The sequence below is a fragment of the Coturnix japonica genome, chromosome 32, assembly GCF_054131305.1.
Source record: "Coturnix japonica strain WE chromosome 32, WE-NBRP24, whole genome shotgun sequence".
Classification (NCBI taxonomy): Eukaryota; Metazoa; Chordata; class Aves; order Galliformes; family Phasianidae; genus Coturnix; species Coturnix japonica.
This window is the reverse complement of record NC_140694.1, coordinates 2501011-2516123: the sequence shown is the minus strand read 5'-3', so window position 1 is coordinate 2516123 and position 15113 is coordinate 2501011.

The window sequence follows — 15113 nt, the reverse complement described above, 5'->3', positions numbered from 1 at the left end:
ACAATCTCAAAAACACTTCAAAGGATTCAGGTCACAGCGACTCATCCTTTCAAGATGATGTGCTGTGGTACACAAGCTTTGATATACAATCTGTCAGCTTCTAATAGCAACACTCCCTAAGCATGGCCATCAAACAGGTCAAGAATCATCAAGAAAGAGCAGTTCACACATGCCTTCTGGCCGAAACAAGATCTGATTAAACACTACATTATTCCAAAGTGTGATTTGAGACCACTGCTGACAGAGAGGAGTGGATTACACATGTATACATGACTACACACCTGCACACGTTTGCACTGCCATACTATCTGTGTTATGGTGATAAGCACTGCACAGATGAAACTCTACACCAGGCTCATACCTGTACACACAGACAGGAGAACAGGAGCAGCACTGACTCCCAGCAGGAAGACTGGCTGGAACCTTTTCGCACCATCATCCTGTTACCAAGTACTTTGTAATCACAACAGCTAAATTGAGAGCTGCCAATTACCTTAATAGCTAATACGTAATTAGCAGCAGCCTGAACAATGTGTCATCCTGTGAATGTGAAGAATCAGCAACTAAAATGCAAAATGACCAACATACTATTCAGTATGAAAAAGTGTTATGCCTAGCTTAGATGAAAATGATGACTGGAAAAAAATATGTTTTCCTCAGTAAGGGACGTTTATCACTTTGTACAAGGTCTGTACTTCTTAACTCAGTGGAGAAGTCATTAATTTAGATCCATTTGAGTCACTGATGGAAAAACAGGTTTGATTAAAAAAGCCACAGAATTTAGAAAGGTAGGCTGTGAACTCTCAAGCTGTCATTCACATTGAAGCAACACAGCAAAGGCCATATGTTGATTATTTCAGCCTTTGGTACGTACATAAAATTGAGTTAGGGTACATAAGGGGTTTCTTTTTGCCCATTACTTTGTACGTGTGGAACTCCTGCTGATGCAGATCAATGGAGAACTTTAAGCAGACAAGTCCTCCATAAGCTGTCATTTACATAATCATGAACATCTGTGCTAAAAAAGTCAGCAATTTTCTCATTATGTAATTATGAGGCACTGGGTCAAAATTCACTTTTATTACTGTCAGTAATACCTGCCATGTACCTGCTGAAACTCTCAGATTCTTAATGCCTCTCAACATGAAGCAGCATTGCACTATGCCACTGAAACACAGGTACTGTAACAAAGAGCAGCAACAGAAAACATTTAGAACTGTCCTGTTATTATATGAATGGATAAGACCTGATTATACTGAGTTAAAAGTTCAGTTTCCTACTTTCTATCTGCACAAGCAGAAACCTAGTGTCCAAACAAACTGCGGGTAATACCTGATGAGATCTCCCTCCAGTGCAATAGAAAACCCTCTATTTCTTAGACTAGTGTCTAATCACAAGTGAATTGCTGCAGATAATCATGCACCCTAGAGGAGCTAGAGTAAAACACTACAGGTCAAATCTTACCCAAAGTACTTGCACAGCAAAATCTACTGCTTTGTAAGCACCGGTTAGATTGCATTCCTCAGAGTTCTTTTCAAAGCATACCCCTAAAAACATCTCCTGGTTGAGAACAGGAAGATATGGATTATGGTATAATATTTGGCTTTAACGAATAGCATCTGATCCTCTCACTCGTTAAATATTCATCAGCATAACTCCTTGCAGAATTGGCTGATTATTTAAGAAACACAAAGATGACTTGGCTCTGTGCCTAATTCTTCCCTAGTTTACTCTGGTACAAATGCAAAATAAATGGAGTTACCACTGTGAGGTAAATAAGCCAAGTTCCTGCTCTTTTGTCCCCGAGTAATCTGAAATATTGATAAATTCTTACCCTTCATAGGCAAGCTGGTAAGAAGATAAGCACCAGAGGGAACTATTTTCTAGCAGTATCTGTGCTGTGCCTGCTCTGAACCCATTTGTTGCTTAGTAGGACCCTGGCACAGCTCCACAGCCCAACAAACATGATTAAAAATGATTTGATGAACTTAGTCTGTTGAACAGGTGGCTATAATGAGCCTGGAGAGATACGAAAACCACTGTCAGCTACGTAGAAAGAGTTGATGCTTTCTAGAAATGTTTCAACACCAACAGATCTATGAATGTGAGTACAGATAAATGTTGAGCACCCCGCTGGTTGTCAGAAACTGTGATGACCAAGTGTTGAAAGTGAGGTCAAGAGAAAAGAAGCCATTGCACAGCTTCCTTTACTTTTTGCTCCAGCATGAATTAATGAGTAAGTCCTGGGGTGCTGGGAAATAGGAGATTATAAGAGAGTTTGACAGGAAAGGGTGGAAAGGATGCTACTTGGAGACAGTGGTTGCAAGCAAGGCAGTGGAGTGAAGCCGGCCCCTGAGGGTCTGGCTCAGCTCCCCAGCAAGCACAGGGAGAAGCAGAGCCAGCAGCTTGGAGTCAAAATAAGCCATTGCCAACTGGATAAGAAGTGACTGGAGACAAAGGAAGTGGATGGGGAGCTACTCAAACCACTAGGCACGCACTGACAACATCCAGAACTGGCATCTCTGGGGCACTAAGATAAAATACGAGAGTCTAAAATAGAGTTGTCAGTAGATTTTTAGTTTTAAGATCACATAAAACCCCAATTCTAAGAACTAGGCAATAATTTTATAAAAGGAAATAACTGTGGCAGTCAAATCTATCTGGAGTTTCTGAGAAGCTATGTTCATTTGTAGGTATTGGAAACCCTAGATAAAGTATTATAGTATATAACTTCCAGGAAAATTAGTTATAATTCAGAAAAAAAAGTAAACCAGGACTGATGGAACAGATACAGAACCAGACCCAGAACTGTAAGCAACCTTCTGGAATAAGCTCAATTACAAGTTGACTTGATTAATAAAAGTGAGAGAAGAAAAACGAACAGCGGAGATGAATCTGCCGCTTTCAGATTCAGCAAAATTTATTTCACAGGTTTTCCACAAGGAATTGGATATTTAATATGTTTTGTCCATGCCTTCAGCTCCTGCTGGTGATCTTGACAGCGGCATTTTAATTTATTTGGATAACTGTTATTGAAACTTATTCAAGTAAAACACAGAACGCAGTGAATCCATGCAATGATTTAGGACCATTATATATACATCTGTCACAAGCTGCCAGTGTGAATGCGATCTGCTGGACAATCACTTCATTGGTAATAAAATTCGTGGCTGTATTTTCTTGGGATCTACCAATATTCACTGCATAAAAGCAGCAGGGCAGAAAAACTGAGATAAATTCATGTGGAAAGTGCAAGCATCAGATGAGAAGATAACAACAGTCTACTTCCTCTGATGGTGTTGGAAATGTATTATAACTGGGAATGTAACTCATCTCTGCACATGCATTAAAAAACTCCCGATGATGCACAGATGATAACCTGATACTATGAGGATTACAGGGAGGGACTAGCAGTCCACACATGCACTTCTTTCTTTTTATAGGGTTCTTAGGAGCTCGTTTGGAATTTACCGTGCATGTAAATGCCAAATGAATTTCAAGTACTGTGTTAGCTGCCAATCCATTACACAACCAACACAATTTTCACTTACAACTCTTAACTGCCTGTGGTACCAATTCTGGATTCTAGTCCTCACAATTCATTGCTTAATATTTAGACAATCTTGTTATCTCATGGAAATCACAGTCCTGATATTTCATACCTTCTCCTAAACAAAGGTGTACTTACAACAGAACATTGCCCACTGTTTTATAAAGGGAACGAGCACACAGGAAGCTGTAAATAAGCTCTGCTCCATAGCAAAGGATTTCTACAGCTAAATGACTTTTACAGACAGTTATTAAATTTAACCACTACAGTTTAAGGTGCTTCTTTATAAGAGATTACCATAACATGGAAGAGCATGAGGGGAAAAAAGCAGCACTGCCTCTCCCATCTAATTAGCTGCCATGACAGCCTCGTATTCTGCCACACCAGTATGGAAAATTGCAACTCCTTCCCCAGGAAATCCAGCACTCTGCATTTTGAGAGCTGTAGGGGTAACTGGACAGATCTACCTCAGTACTTCCTAAAAGGAATTTGCAAAAACACAGAGAAGACCTGCAGCTCCTTGAAAGCATTCAGGTTATAAAAATAAAAACAGAAATCTTATATTAGCTAACACAAGGGAAAAATAATCTCAACAAGACAAGCCTTACCAGTGTATGGTATGCAAAAGCTTTCAGTAAGCTTTAATTTTATAAAGACAGCAGGCAACGTAACAGACCATGAAGAAAGCAGCACACGCGTTGTTCCCATGGCCCACCCCCACAGGTATGCACAAATCTGGGCCAGAATGCAGCGCATAGGTTAAGATCCACAATTAGCTAACTTGACCCATGTGGCCTTTTCAAGTATCTTTGAAGTGCTTTTTACTCGAATTGTGCCTTACAAATCCCTTCATTTATTTGATTCATTGAGTTCAATGCCTCCTTCACACTTCTGGTAACAGCAGTTATCTGGCTCTTCAATCAGTGTAATCCTTCGGGAGACCTCAGTTAACCACATGAAAGGAGGACAGGTATACGAAAGTGGAGAATTTGAAATTTCCATCTGATACAATTAATTACTCGGATAGGTTAATTTACCACTGCCTTGCACCCAATTCCTTTCTTCAGAAATCACAGCACAGATTTATGATGATCCTAATGATTCATATTAACCATACTTCAAAGACACAACGATGAAAATCTACCTACCTATTACCTCTGCAGGACAATGAGCTCCTGCAATAGAGCTCAGGTAGAAGAGCAGCAGCACTACCAGCTCATTTGCCTCTGGGCAGCCTATCTTGTTTTCAAATCACTGGAATTAAGAAAGTAAGAAAGATGTCCTAATGTGATATCAGCTAAAAGGAATTACTTCATTCTTCATTGCTCAGTTGAAAGTGCCTGGACATTAAAATTAGTTGTTTGTATAAGAGATCTCTCACTGAAAGAAATTTATGCAGATAATAACAGCATATGCATCTCAGAATCCGTTATGAAATAAATCTTAAGGCACTATTATCTTGTATGTAAACAAGAAAAAATGCCTAGCAGCTGCATGTGAGCAGGAATTAGTTGGCAGACCTGAGTTCCTTGTATTTCTTTCAGGATGTTGCTACAAATTATTAGTAGAACTACCCATAGAGTAATTTAACACAAAAGGTAAATGCAGTGACTCAACCAAGCACTTAAACAGACACCACAACTCTCCTATACAAAGCCTATTTCAAAGCAAACTTAACAAGTCATGTCAATAAAGGACTGAGAATCTTGATTAAGTGATGTTTGAACTCAACAGTTGAACACAATCACGGCTAGACAAGATACAGATGTATATGCTGATTAAAAAAAAGAAGCAGCAATACGGTTCATACTTGGAAAAATATCTTCTCATTACCTCCACTCTAAGATCATCTGTATTGCGGGATTTACAGGGTACACTGCTATTGCTTCATTTGTTGGAAGGAGCAGTGGCAAATGTGATCATGGATCATTTATGATTGCTCAAACGACAAGCCACTCAGGGAACAGTTAAGAAGAATTGCAAAGTGAATATGCAATACACTTACATTTACAGTCTCTTCTTTTTCCAACAACAGGACAGGATGGTGCACTAACACACAAAAATTCACTCTGTCAGACATAAATCTTTTGATGTGCTTTAGCTTAAAAATAAAATAAAAGTACATCAAGGAAGACCTGGTTTGTGCTATTCCTGCTTTCCTGGTCTTTATAGTTATTGGTTAATCCACATAAGCGCATCCACATTAAAACCAAATAGATCCAGCCTTAGTAAATAATTAATCCCACCTATATTAAACACCACTGAATTCCTTTTGTCATACCAAGCTAACAAAAACAACAGGGATTCACTCTTGGGGCTCTAAGAACTCTTTTTCCTCCTCTTCCCAAGGAAGTAGATGGTTCCTACCAACATAAAGCATTCAGGATTCAGTCACTGAAATATTCCCTGCTCAGTCACTTCACAGCTGGAGGCACGTACTTTATCACCCAAGTTAGATGTTTCTCATCCTATAATCACCACCTACACATCCATTATATGGTGATATTTGTTCATCTGACAAGACACCTTTCCAAACAAAAAAGACCTGGTGCAAACCTTGAGTGCACCCATACAGAACCACAGAGGTGCAAAGAACTGGGCTTCTTTCATTCGTTCAACACATGGAACTTGGGACTGCCAGGTATGCTCCAGGATTCATGCCTGCTATAGGCAGTTTTAAGGCCAGCTTGTTTAATGGGTTATCTTTTCCAGTTGTTTGCCAGAGCTCAGTACCTCTCATAATGCAGTGTGAAGGTTTAGGGGGTTGTTTACTTCCATTAATAAGCTGAACAATAAACTGAACACATATTCAATTGATGAACCAGTGAGGTACAAAAGTATGCATTTGATATTGCAGCAACGGTTCCTTCTTAGTCTTTAAATGTAATGACAGGTCCTGTTACTGCAGTTGTTGTCATCACATCATTCTTTAAGTAATGGTTTTCCCAACGGCTGGATTGAGAGATCAGAATGTTTAGCCTTTAATATACATCACCAAATCTGGTAAGTACAGTAAAGGCAAATCTGGCAATCACAGTAAAGGAGCAGCTGTCAAAAACTGCACTATGCCAGCAATGTGAAGGAAAGCGTTAAAATGGTTTTCCTTTTTCAAAAGCACAGAGGAGTCTCCCAAACTCATTACCTAAGACTATGCATTCTAAAATACCAGCCCTATTGACCTTTCTTGTTAAAAACACACACACAAAAAAATCCATGAAGTAAAAAGGTGACTTCCACACTGCAGAGGTGCCAAACAGAAAGCAAAGCTCCTAAGGAAGCTCTCAGAGTAAAGAAAACAGGGCTTATAATGAGGCAGCCTAAATCGCTTCTGAAGAACAGAGATGAGGAAGGAGGGATATAATTACCCATGATCTGTTATTTCCTTTAAAAGCCACATTACAATAAACACAGAGCTGACTGCATTTATGTTCCAGTCCATCTCATCAAGGAAGTAAGAAGCAAAGAAAGTTTAATACTTAGTAAGTATTAAATGAAAATTTCCAATGAATTGGAGTCATGCAGACCTATTTGCAATGGACTTGTTCTTAGCCTGTCTGCAGCTCTTTGCCAATCAGCACGACACAGCCAGACAAAGTGACTGCAAACAACAGCGGTGTGGATAAGGGTAATTGGACAGGGAATTACTTTCTCATTTTTGCCTCTTTCGCTCCTATTTCTCCATAGTTTCATCCTCTCTCTGCCATGTGTGTGGACACGGACAAAAAAAAAATTGGTGTCCTATGGGGTTTATTATTGACAAAGAGTAGATGAAGTTAGGCAGATTACTACTTAATACACTGTATTTGAGTCTGTCATCCTTTCTGTCAGCACCAGGTACTAAGCATGGACGTCCAGCTATCAAGTGTGTACCCTGCCCCAGTACCAGTTAGTTGTTGGCACAGTATATATATATAACCATCCCTCCTATTTAGGCAATATGTCTGGAAAAAAGAAGGGGAGCCTTCTTCCAACTCAGTAAAGGAATCTATACTCCAAGGAAAGAAAGTCACAAACAACCACTTTGCTACGAAATCACAGGATGCTGTTTTCTTGTAACTAGAAGGATTGTGGTTGCCCCATATCTAGAAAAGCTAAGCAGACAAGAAAACACTGCAGTACTAAATGACACATTAAAGGCTTATTTCTCCATAGGCATCCATCTTCCTATTTCAATGACAGCTCACACACCTGTGCTCAGTGCCTCAGTCCCAATTACATCAGATGTTTGACTTCTCCTCTATTAATCAGATGAGATTAACCACAACACAGATAGTGTGGGCCGCTCTCCACAAGCGTCAGAAATAGGCACACACATCCTAGGGAGATAAGACTAATATTTCTTTAGAAGCACCAGAACCTGAAAGGAGGAGGTCTTGAATGCTGAGCAATTATCTTTATCTCAAAGTGGACATTGCTATGTCCTTCACTCTGCCTTACACCTCTGTAAAGGAGGAATTTCACTCGCTTGTAAATAACACACAGATACCCAAGTGATGAGCAGCGCATCCCAGGTCCCACAGTTCATCTGCACTATAAATATCTCTTTTTCTCTAATAATAGCAGAAGTTCTCACTGTCCAGTTGCACAACAGGTGGAAAAACTTACACTTTGCTGAATTTTAATATCTTATCTGCCCTTCAACTTCACTTGCTCCCAAACCTTCTCTAATCAAACTGAGTGCATGCAGACAGAAAAAAAATTCTTTTCAATTGAAACAGTGGCTACAGAAAGGGATTCCAACTGAAAAATTCACCCATCAAAACATTCTGCTTTCCTATGCATCTCTTTAAAGAGTCTTGCAAATGCCAATGGAAATGATGGGGCGTCTGATATTTTGACAGAAGCAAGAACGTCACTATGGTAAGAGCTGTCAGCAGGTATTTTATTTTCTCCCTGAAGAATCAGGCTACAGTTTAGTTTAGGCATTACTTTTTTTTTTTTTTAAACTAAATATCTTTTATTCGTTATTTCCATTTCCAACGCAATCCCGAAAGATGGCATACTTTATTTCCCTGTGAACTAGATAGATTAGAGAATAACAGTGACAGTGACAGCTTGTGAATAAAAGCACTACAACCATGCAAGATTCAAGTCAGTGGCCAGCAGAGATGCACTAATTGCCTTGCCACTGGGATAACTGAGGGAAACTATTCTGTACACCAATGTTTTCCTTATTAATACACTCAGAAAAATAACTAACAATGCTTAGGTGTAACTATAAGTGAGCAAAATTATACAAAATATTATTATTTCATACACATTGATATAAATTGCATTAATAGGAAAAGATGGCTTTCTGGATGTATGTAAAAACTCATAAAACTCATTGGGCATGACGAGCAATACGTAGTCAGACAGGTGGGTGACATCAAGCACGCAGGGAGCAGAGTATGAGCAGCCATGTCCAATGGATGACTTTGGGGTCTTCCATCACACTAAACGAAGATGAGAAACCAGAGCCAATATGCCACCCAAACCTGGGAGTGGGCACAGGAAAACAGCCACAGGCTGTGAGGTAACTCAAACTCAGTGATGCTTATTTAGCTTACATAGAGTAAGAACTAAACTCCTTTCCCAAGGAAGCGCTTACACATGGCCTTGGTACAGCAGAAGAGAGAGGTCAAAGGAGATTTACTAGCACGGACTCCTCAGAAGATATTTATTAATTGAGGAAGGGTTGAATCAGAAAGAGTAAATACAGGCTATTCCTTTATCGACAACAATACAATAGATGTTTGTGCTAATTGGTTTAATGGTACTTATTCAGAAATGCTTATTTAGTTATTAAAGAAACAAGAGGCACGTGAATAAGTATTGTTAGATGCCTTGAATACTGAAGAGAAGGCATTTTCTACGGCAGACGAATGAGAGAGTGAGTCAGATACTTATGTTCCCTTTCTAAAATAAAATTAGTAAGCTTTTAAAGGAACACACTGCTTCCAGATAACGGAAAAGGACGCATGATTATATCTGCAATTTACAACCAATGTAAAAGTGTTATTATTTTATTTCAGTGGGTACATGGCATTCCTTCCCATTTGTGTGGCCCACAATAGGGATCAACAAACACTTCCTTGGAGAGTGAAATAATTTCTGGAATGGGTTTCCCAGATCTTGCAAGGACATTCACAGCCCTAAAAGTTCTATCTCAAGTCCCTAAAAGTCCTATCTGAAACAAGTGGCAGCAGTATTTCCTGTAGGCTTTTTCTTCTCTCCTAAAAAGTCACAAAGAAAAAGCTGTTCTCAGTGATTTTTTTCTTTTCTACCATACAGCACCAAAATAAATCTTGTTACAACATTCCAGCTGATCTAATAAGAACTTTAACCTGCTTGAAACCAACACTCCCTAAGGCTGCATTTAAAGAACAGGAAAGACATTCTGTTGACTAATTATATTTGAAATTGTTTATTCAGTTGGAAAATAAAACACTAATTGCCTATAACTGATGTGAACAGAGATATCCCAGGCACTATGCTAATGGTCTGCTTGCCTTTCACTTGGAAAGACTTGGAAAATTCAAACCTTCCTACCCAGCAGGATTAGCCTCTTGATGGATGATACAACGACCTTGACTAACAGCAGTATTAATCTAGAAAGTATCATGTTTTGCCCTCCTGCTTCACAGAAACACGTGTGACAGAGATGATTTAAGTACGTTTCCTTCCAAGTTGTGTCTGGGAACAGGAGAAAAACTTCTTTTCCCTTGATACAGACCATAGCATGTCTATGCAAAGATCCAAACAGCATCATTGTTTTCTAAGGGCATTAGCAACAGGTTAAAGGTGTGTTTTCCTGATTAGGAGGCAAGGACAGGACTGAAGGAGTGAAATAAGAAAAATGAGGTGATGGAGGACAGATAGAGGAGGACAATAAGTAACTCAGAATGCTGTGGTCGTAGCAGACATTCAGAAGAATAAGAGAAGAAAGTATGGATTTAAGTGCATATAAAGCCCCACAGAGCTAAGGACAACCACCACAACTACAGACTGTGGGCACTGACTAGCAATGCTGCTCAAATCTGCTGAAGTATGTTCCATCTCAAAACAATTGTCAGTGCAAATGAATTGTATATAACTGAATGAAAAGTGAATTTTCTCACTCTAACAGGATACTGATCATTAATAAGAGCAGAGGAGGGGATGCAGGGGCAAGCAGGTGCCAATCAGTGTATTTAAACAAAAAACATACACCTGCTACACTAATTCAACTTTCTGTTGTGTAGATCTGAACAAAACATCTATTATAAACTGCAGATGGATCCAAACATGCATTCCTACAAAAATCCATTTGCTTTTTCTTCTTGGATACGTATTTCATGCAATATTAACCACACCCCATCCTTCACAATTTTATTACACTAATTAAGTTGGCATTTGTTAATTTTCTTGAAAATTGAACCCAGTGGGGTTTTATTGAATACTCCCTTTTTTCCACCCCACCTCATCCCCCCCCCTCCTCCCCCCCCTAAAAAAAAGGATGGTTCCAAACAGGAATATATTAATGCATATAATGAAAAGAGGGCTGCAGATCCCAGCAAGATATGTGACAACTCATTTAACATATAAATTGTTTGAGGTGCTATTTCAGCTAAGTGATCTTAATGCACTGCCACATTTTATGCCATTAGCCTCAGGGCCCCAAGCACAATCATTTAGTTAGATATCATCTTAAAGTCCCCTGGGTTCATTTTTGCATGCATGTTAACAAATATAGGCTTAGATTTGCAATATGGTAAATGCTTACTTTTGCACGTGTGACACAATGTGGAGTGAGATCTGTACTTGTGCTTGTACTCCTGTATGATGGCATCCACTGTCCTAACTACAGAGATTATTTTAAGCCTGCTGTGCCTAAAGCTACAGCCGCTTTCGAAATGATATGCACATTAACTTGTACAAGTATAGCTATCCTGAGGATGAATTCCAGTCATCTAATGAAATGGCCTTGGAGAACAAGTGCCTCAGTCTCTTACACAGTTCACCCTGAAAGGCAGATGCCTTTGAAGCCATTGAGAGAAAGATCTGCTCAAGTTCAGATAACTCAGCTTTGGCAGACTGGATGCCATCCATTGTCAGCCAACCATCACATTCCTGTTTGAAAGCTTCCTAGAATTATAAATACCACCAGATCCACTGCCTTTGAGTTTGGCGAAAGCTTGTCTCCTGTCTCCATCTATTTACAAGAGTAAATACCCAAACTGATTCACTGCTGTGTACGTAGAACACGTTTTTCCCTTCAAGCATCAAAAGGCACAGGAAATGTGGTGCACGTCTGGTGACATGAATCAATTTGGAAGCAGTATTAGTAAACAGAGCTGCCACCCAGACCAGACATATATAAAGCATCAGAAAACATAAAATTAAAAAGAACACAAAAAAACAGCAGTGTAGGTCTCCAGATATTACATCTTTTTCAAATAACCACTATGTAATATTCAAGAGAAAACAACTGAAGAGAGTCACTGGTGAATCCCAGAATTGCCCACATAGTCAAGACTTGACAGATATATATGACTAAGACATCTCTATCCTAAAAATGAACTTTTAAGATGATTAAATCATGACAGATTCTGCAACAGCAGATGGGACAATAAGAACACATGGAACAATCAATAGTTATGTTTTAAGTTAGATTCTCTCACGCTTTCTACTAATCTGTTATTTGGGTTTTGTTTATTTTTTTCTACACATTTTGATGTAGAACACTATCAAATCATAGTTTGATCAGAAAAGTTGACTCATTTGTCCCCAAAGATATAAACACCTCACACATCCAACTACTAACTGAACTCTCCTCTCAATTTGTGATGTAACTGTCTGGACTCTTGGCTTGTTGGACACAAATGGCAAGAGAAAGAACGTATAGAAGACCGTAACCTTACAAATGTCACTCTGAACTCTTGGGCTTAGTGCCCAAGGAATTTCAGTTTAATGGAGGAGCCAAAATGAAAGAACATTTTGTGTACAACACTCTCACTACTTGTTTTGAAATACACTGGCTTTTCTCTTTTGCTTTTCTCACAAACATATCTAAAGCAAGGGGAATCAATAGTGCAGTCCCACGCAAGGAACTGAACTGTTGTAATTATACATAAACCTCTCCTATTCTGGAGTAACCCTAGCAACTCAAGTGTCTTACTTGTCAATTATCAGTAATTTGCTCTATTCCGTTCCACCAGAATTACCTACTGCTCCTTTCTTTGTTCAGACTGGAAACAGGATAAATGTACCTTGCAGCAACCAGAGGGACATTTGTCTGATCTTACTGACAGAAGTTTGACTGATGTAAGGGAAATTATCACCTTGTCTGCAGCAAAACATTTTGATGTGGACAGACAAGTCAATGAGTGGATAACATTATGGCCTGTCATTTGAGTTGCTCCTCTTGAGAGCAGCTAACAGGAAAGAGAAGCAGCAGGTGCACATAAAAGCATAAGAACTGACACAGAGATGTGCAGTGGATTCACTAAGGATAGACACCTTACTTTTTTACTTATAAACAGATCGTACAGCATACAGCCGTAAATGCAGTAAATACGGAAGGCTGCTGATTTAGTGTACACAAACCACTTGAAATAATTGTCTCCCAGAACACATCACCAACTGTACAGTTTTAAACTTCAGAATTACTTTTTCATGCTCTTATGCTGTTCTCAGCTGATGCTTTTTGTGTCTTCCTGTAGTTCTTGGGAGCATCACTGTGGAAGCCCTTACCCAGGGGTAAGCAGTAATTCCATTGCCCAAGTGCTTGCCTCTACCAATGCTTAAGGTTCCTTGCTGAGACTTGAGAGAAGTTCATCCATAACACACACAAGGAAGCAGAAGTAAGTGATTTGGCAAGGCTCAACAAGTAGACAAAGGTATGTGGAAGACTAAGTAGTAGAGTGATGGCAAAAGAAAATGCAAGAGGAAACACAAAAGTGCTTATATTGAGAATTCCAGCCTCAAAACCATGGAAAATACTGAGAAATACTGAGTTTGGAACAAAGGACTGAATAATACCATAATGCCAAGTAAGAGGGAATAAGATCTTCTCAGCACTGCTCACAGGGGCCAGTCAGAAACTTAGAAACAGCAGAAACAAAAGAGAGAATTAAAGAAATAAGCAATTCAACCCTTTTCCATTTTAATTTGTGTCTGTATCCTGCTGAGGGAACAAGCAGTTTGTAAGTTGTAGTCTGCCATGTGATTCAGTATTAGCTGCAGGCTCATAAATAGGACAGTAAAGCACACGCAAAGACTGATTTATAGGATCCAAAGAGAGAGAGCCTAAGTCGTGCAGCTATTTGCATCCTCCTCACATACAAACGTGCACTGATAGAAAGTTTCCTGCCGAGAAAGAGAAGTGAGAGATGCTCGGGAGGGAAATCTCACCTGTAGAGAGATAGGTCTAGTCTGTACAAAGCCAAGAAACTTCATATTATGTTGATGTTTGTTTTTTTTTTCTGCCCTCAAATCCATAGGCTAAGGATTACAATAGAGGCAGGGCTTGCTGCAATCACACTACTTAACTGCTGCTCAGCAGGTTTCTGCCCCTACATCTGAAGGCATCTCTCAAAGTCACAGCAGGGCAGAAGTAACAGGAAGGATGTGAAGTGAGCAAAGCATCCCAGCACCAGTAAAGGAGGGCAACAAGTGGTGATATTTATCATGGCAGAAGATTAACACATCAGATCAAAGCTGAAAAGCATCACAACAGGTTTTGGGGTTTGTTGGTGATCATCTGGGATCTGCATTTCCTCACCTGACAGCTACCATGGATGCTGGGAAATCATTGGCTCAGATAAATTCCTCAGTGGAGCAGGGGGGAAGAAGTGGGACTGCAAAATCTAAATGCAAAACTGCAACTTCGGATATTTTCCTACCTCCAATAATCTCGAAGCTGAGTGGGAGCTGACTGCAGAGTGAGCATTCCTTCCCTAACGCTGAAAAATGCTCTTTAATCTTTTCATTTGGATAGGGCGAATGTTAACGTAACCAACACCCAGCTTCTCCCTGGAGTTCAGTTCTGCTGGCTTTGAATGCAAAGCAGTTCAGCTCCATCATTCAGAGGCAAATACTGTGTGAACTTTAAAAGCCCTGTTTCCCTCAATATCTAACAGAAGCTGGCTGAAGGGCCTCCATTCAGCACACCTGACTTCATTCAGTTGTCCAGTAGCAAATGTAATACTTTTGCAGCAAGCCTATTAGCTGCAGTAACTACTGCATTCCTGAAAGAGCTCAGTAACTATGCTTCCTTACACTCTGTGTGTCTAGCACCACAAACTTCCTACAATCTCCAGTCATCATGATCTGAGGCACCTGCATCCCAATAGAATGAGTTTACTCCCTTCATTTGAAATTCAGCCATTTCTCACATATAAATGGAATCCGTGCTGTTTTGCCAGTTTACTCTGACAGGTTCTCTTATTAATAATGACCATTGCACACTGAGAAATCTAATGAATCTTTGCCCACATTTCATATTAAGTATAGCACTACAATTTTGGGCTTTTTTTCCCCCCTCCTGCAACAGAAAAGATATTTTGATGTAGAAAGGATATCCTTCCTGCGGAGATAACAG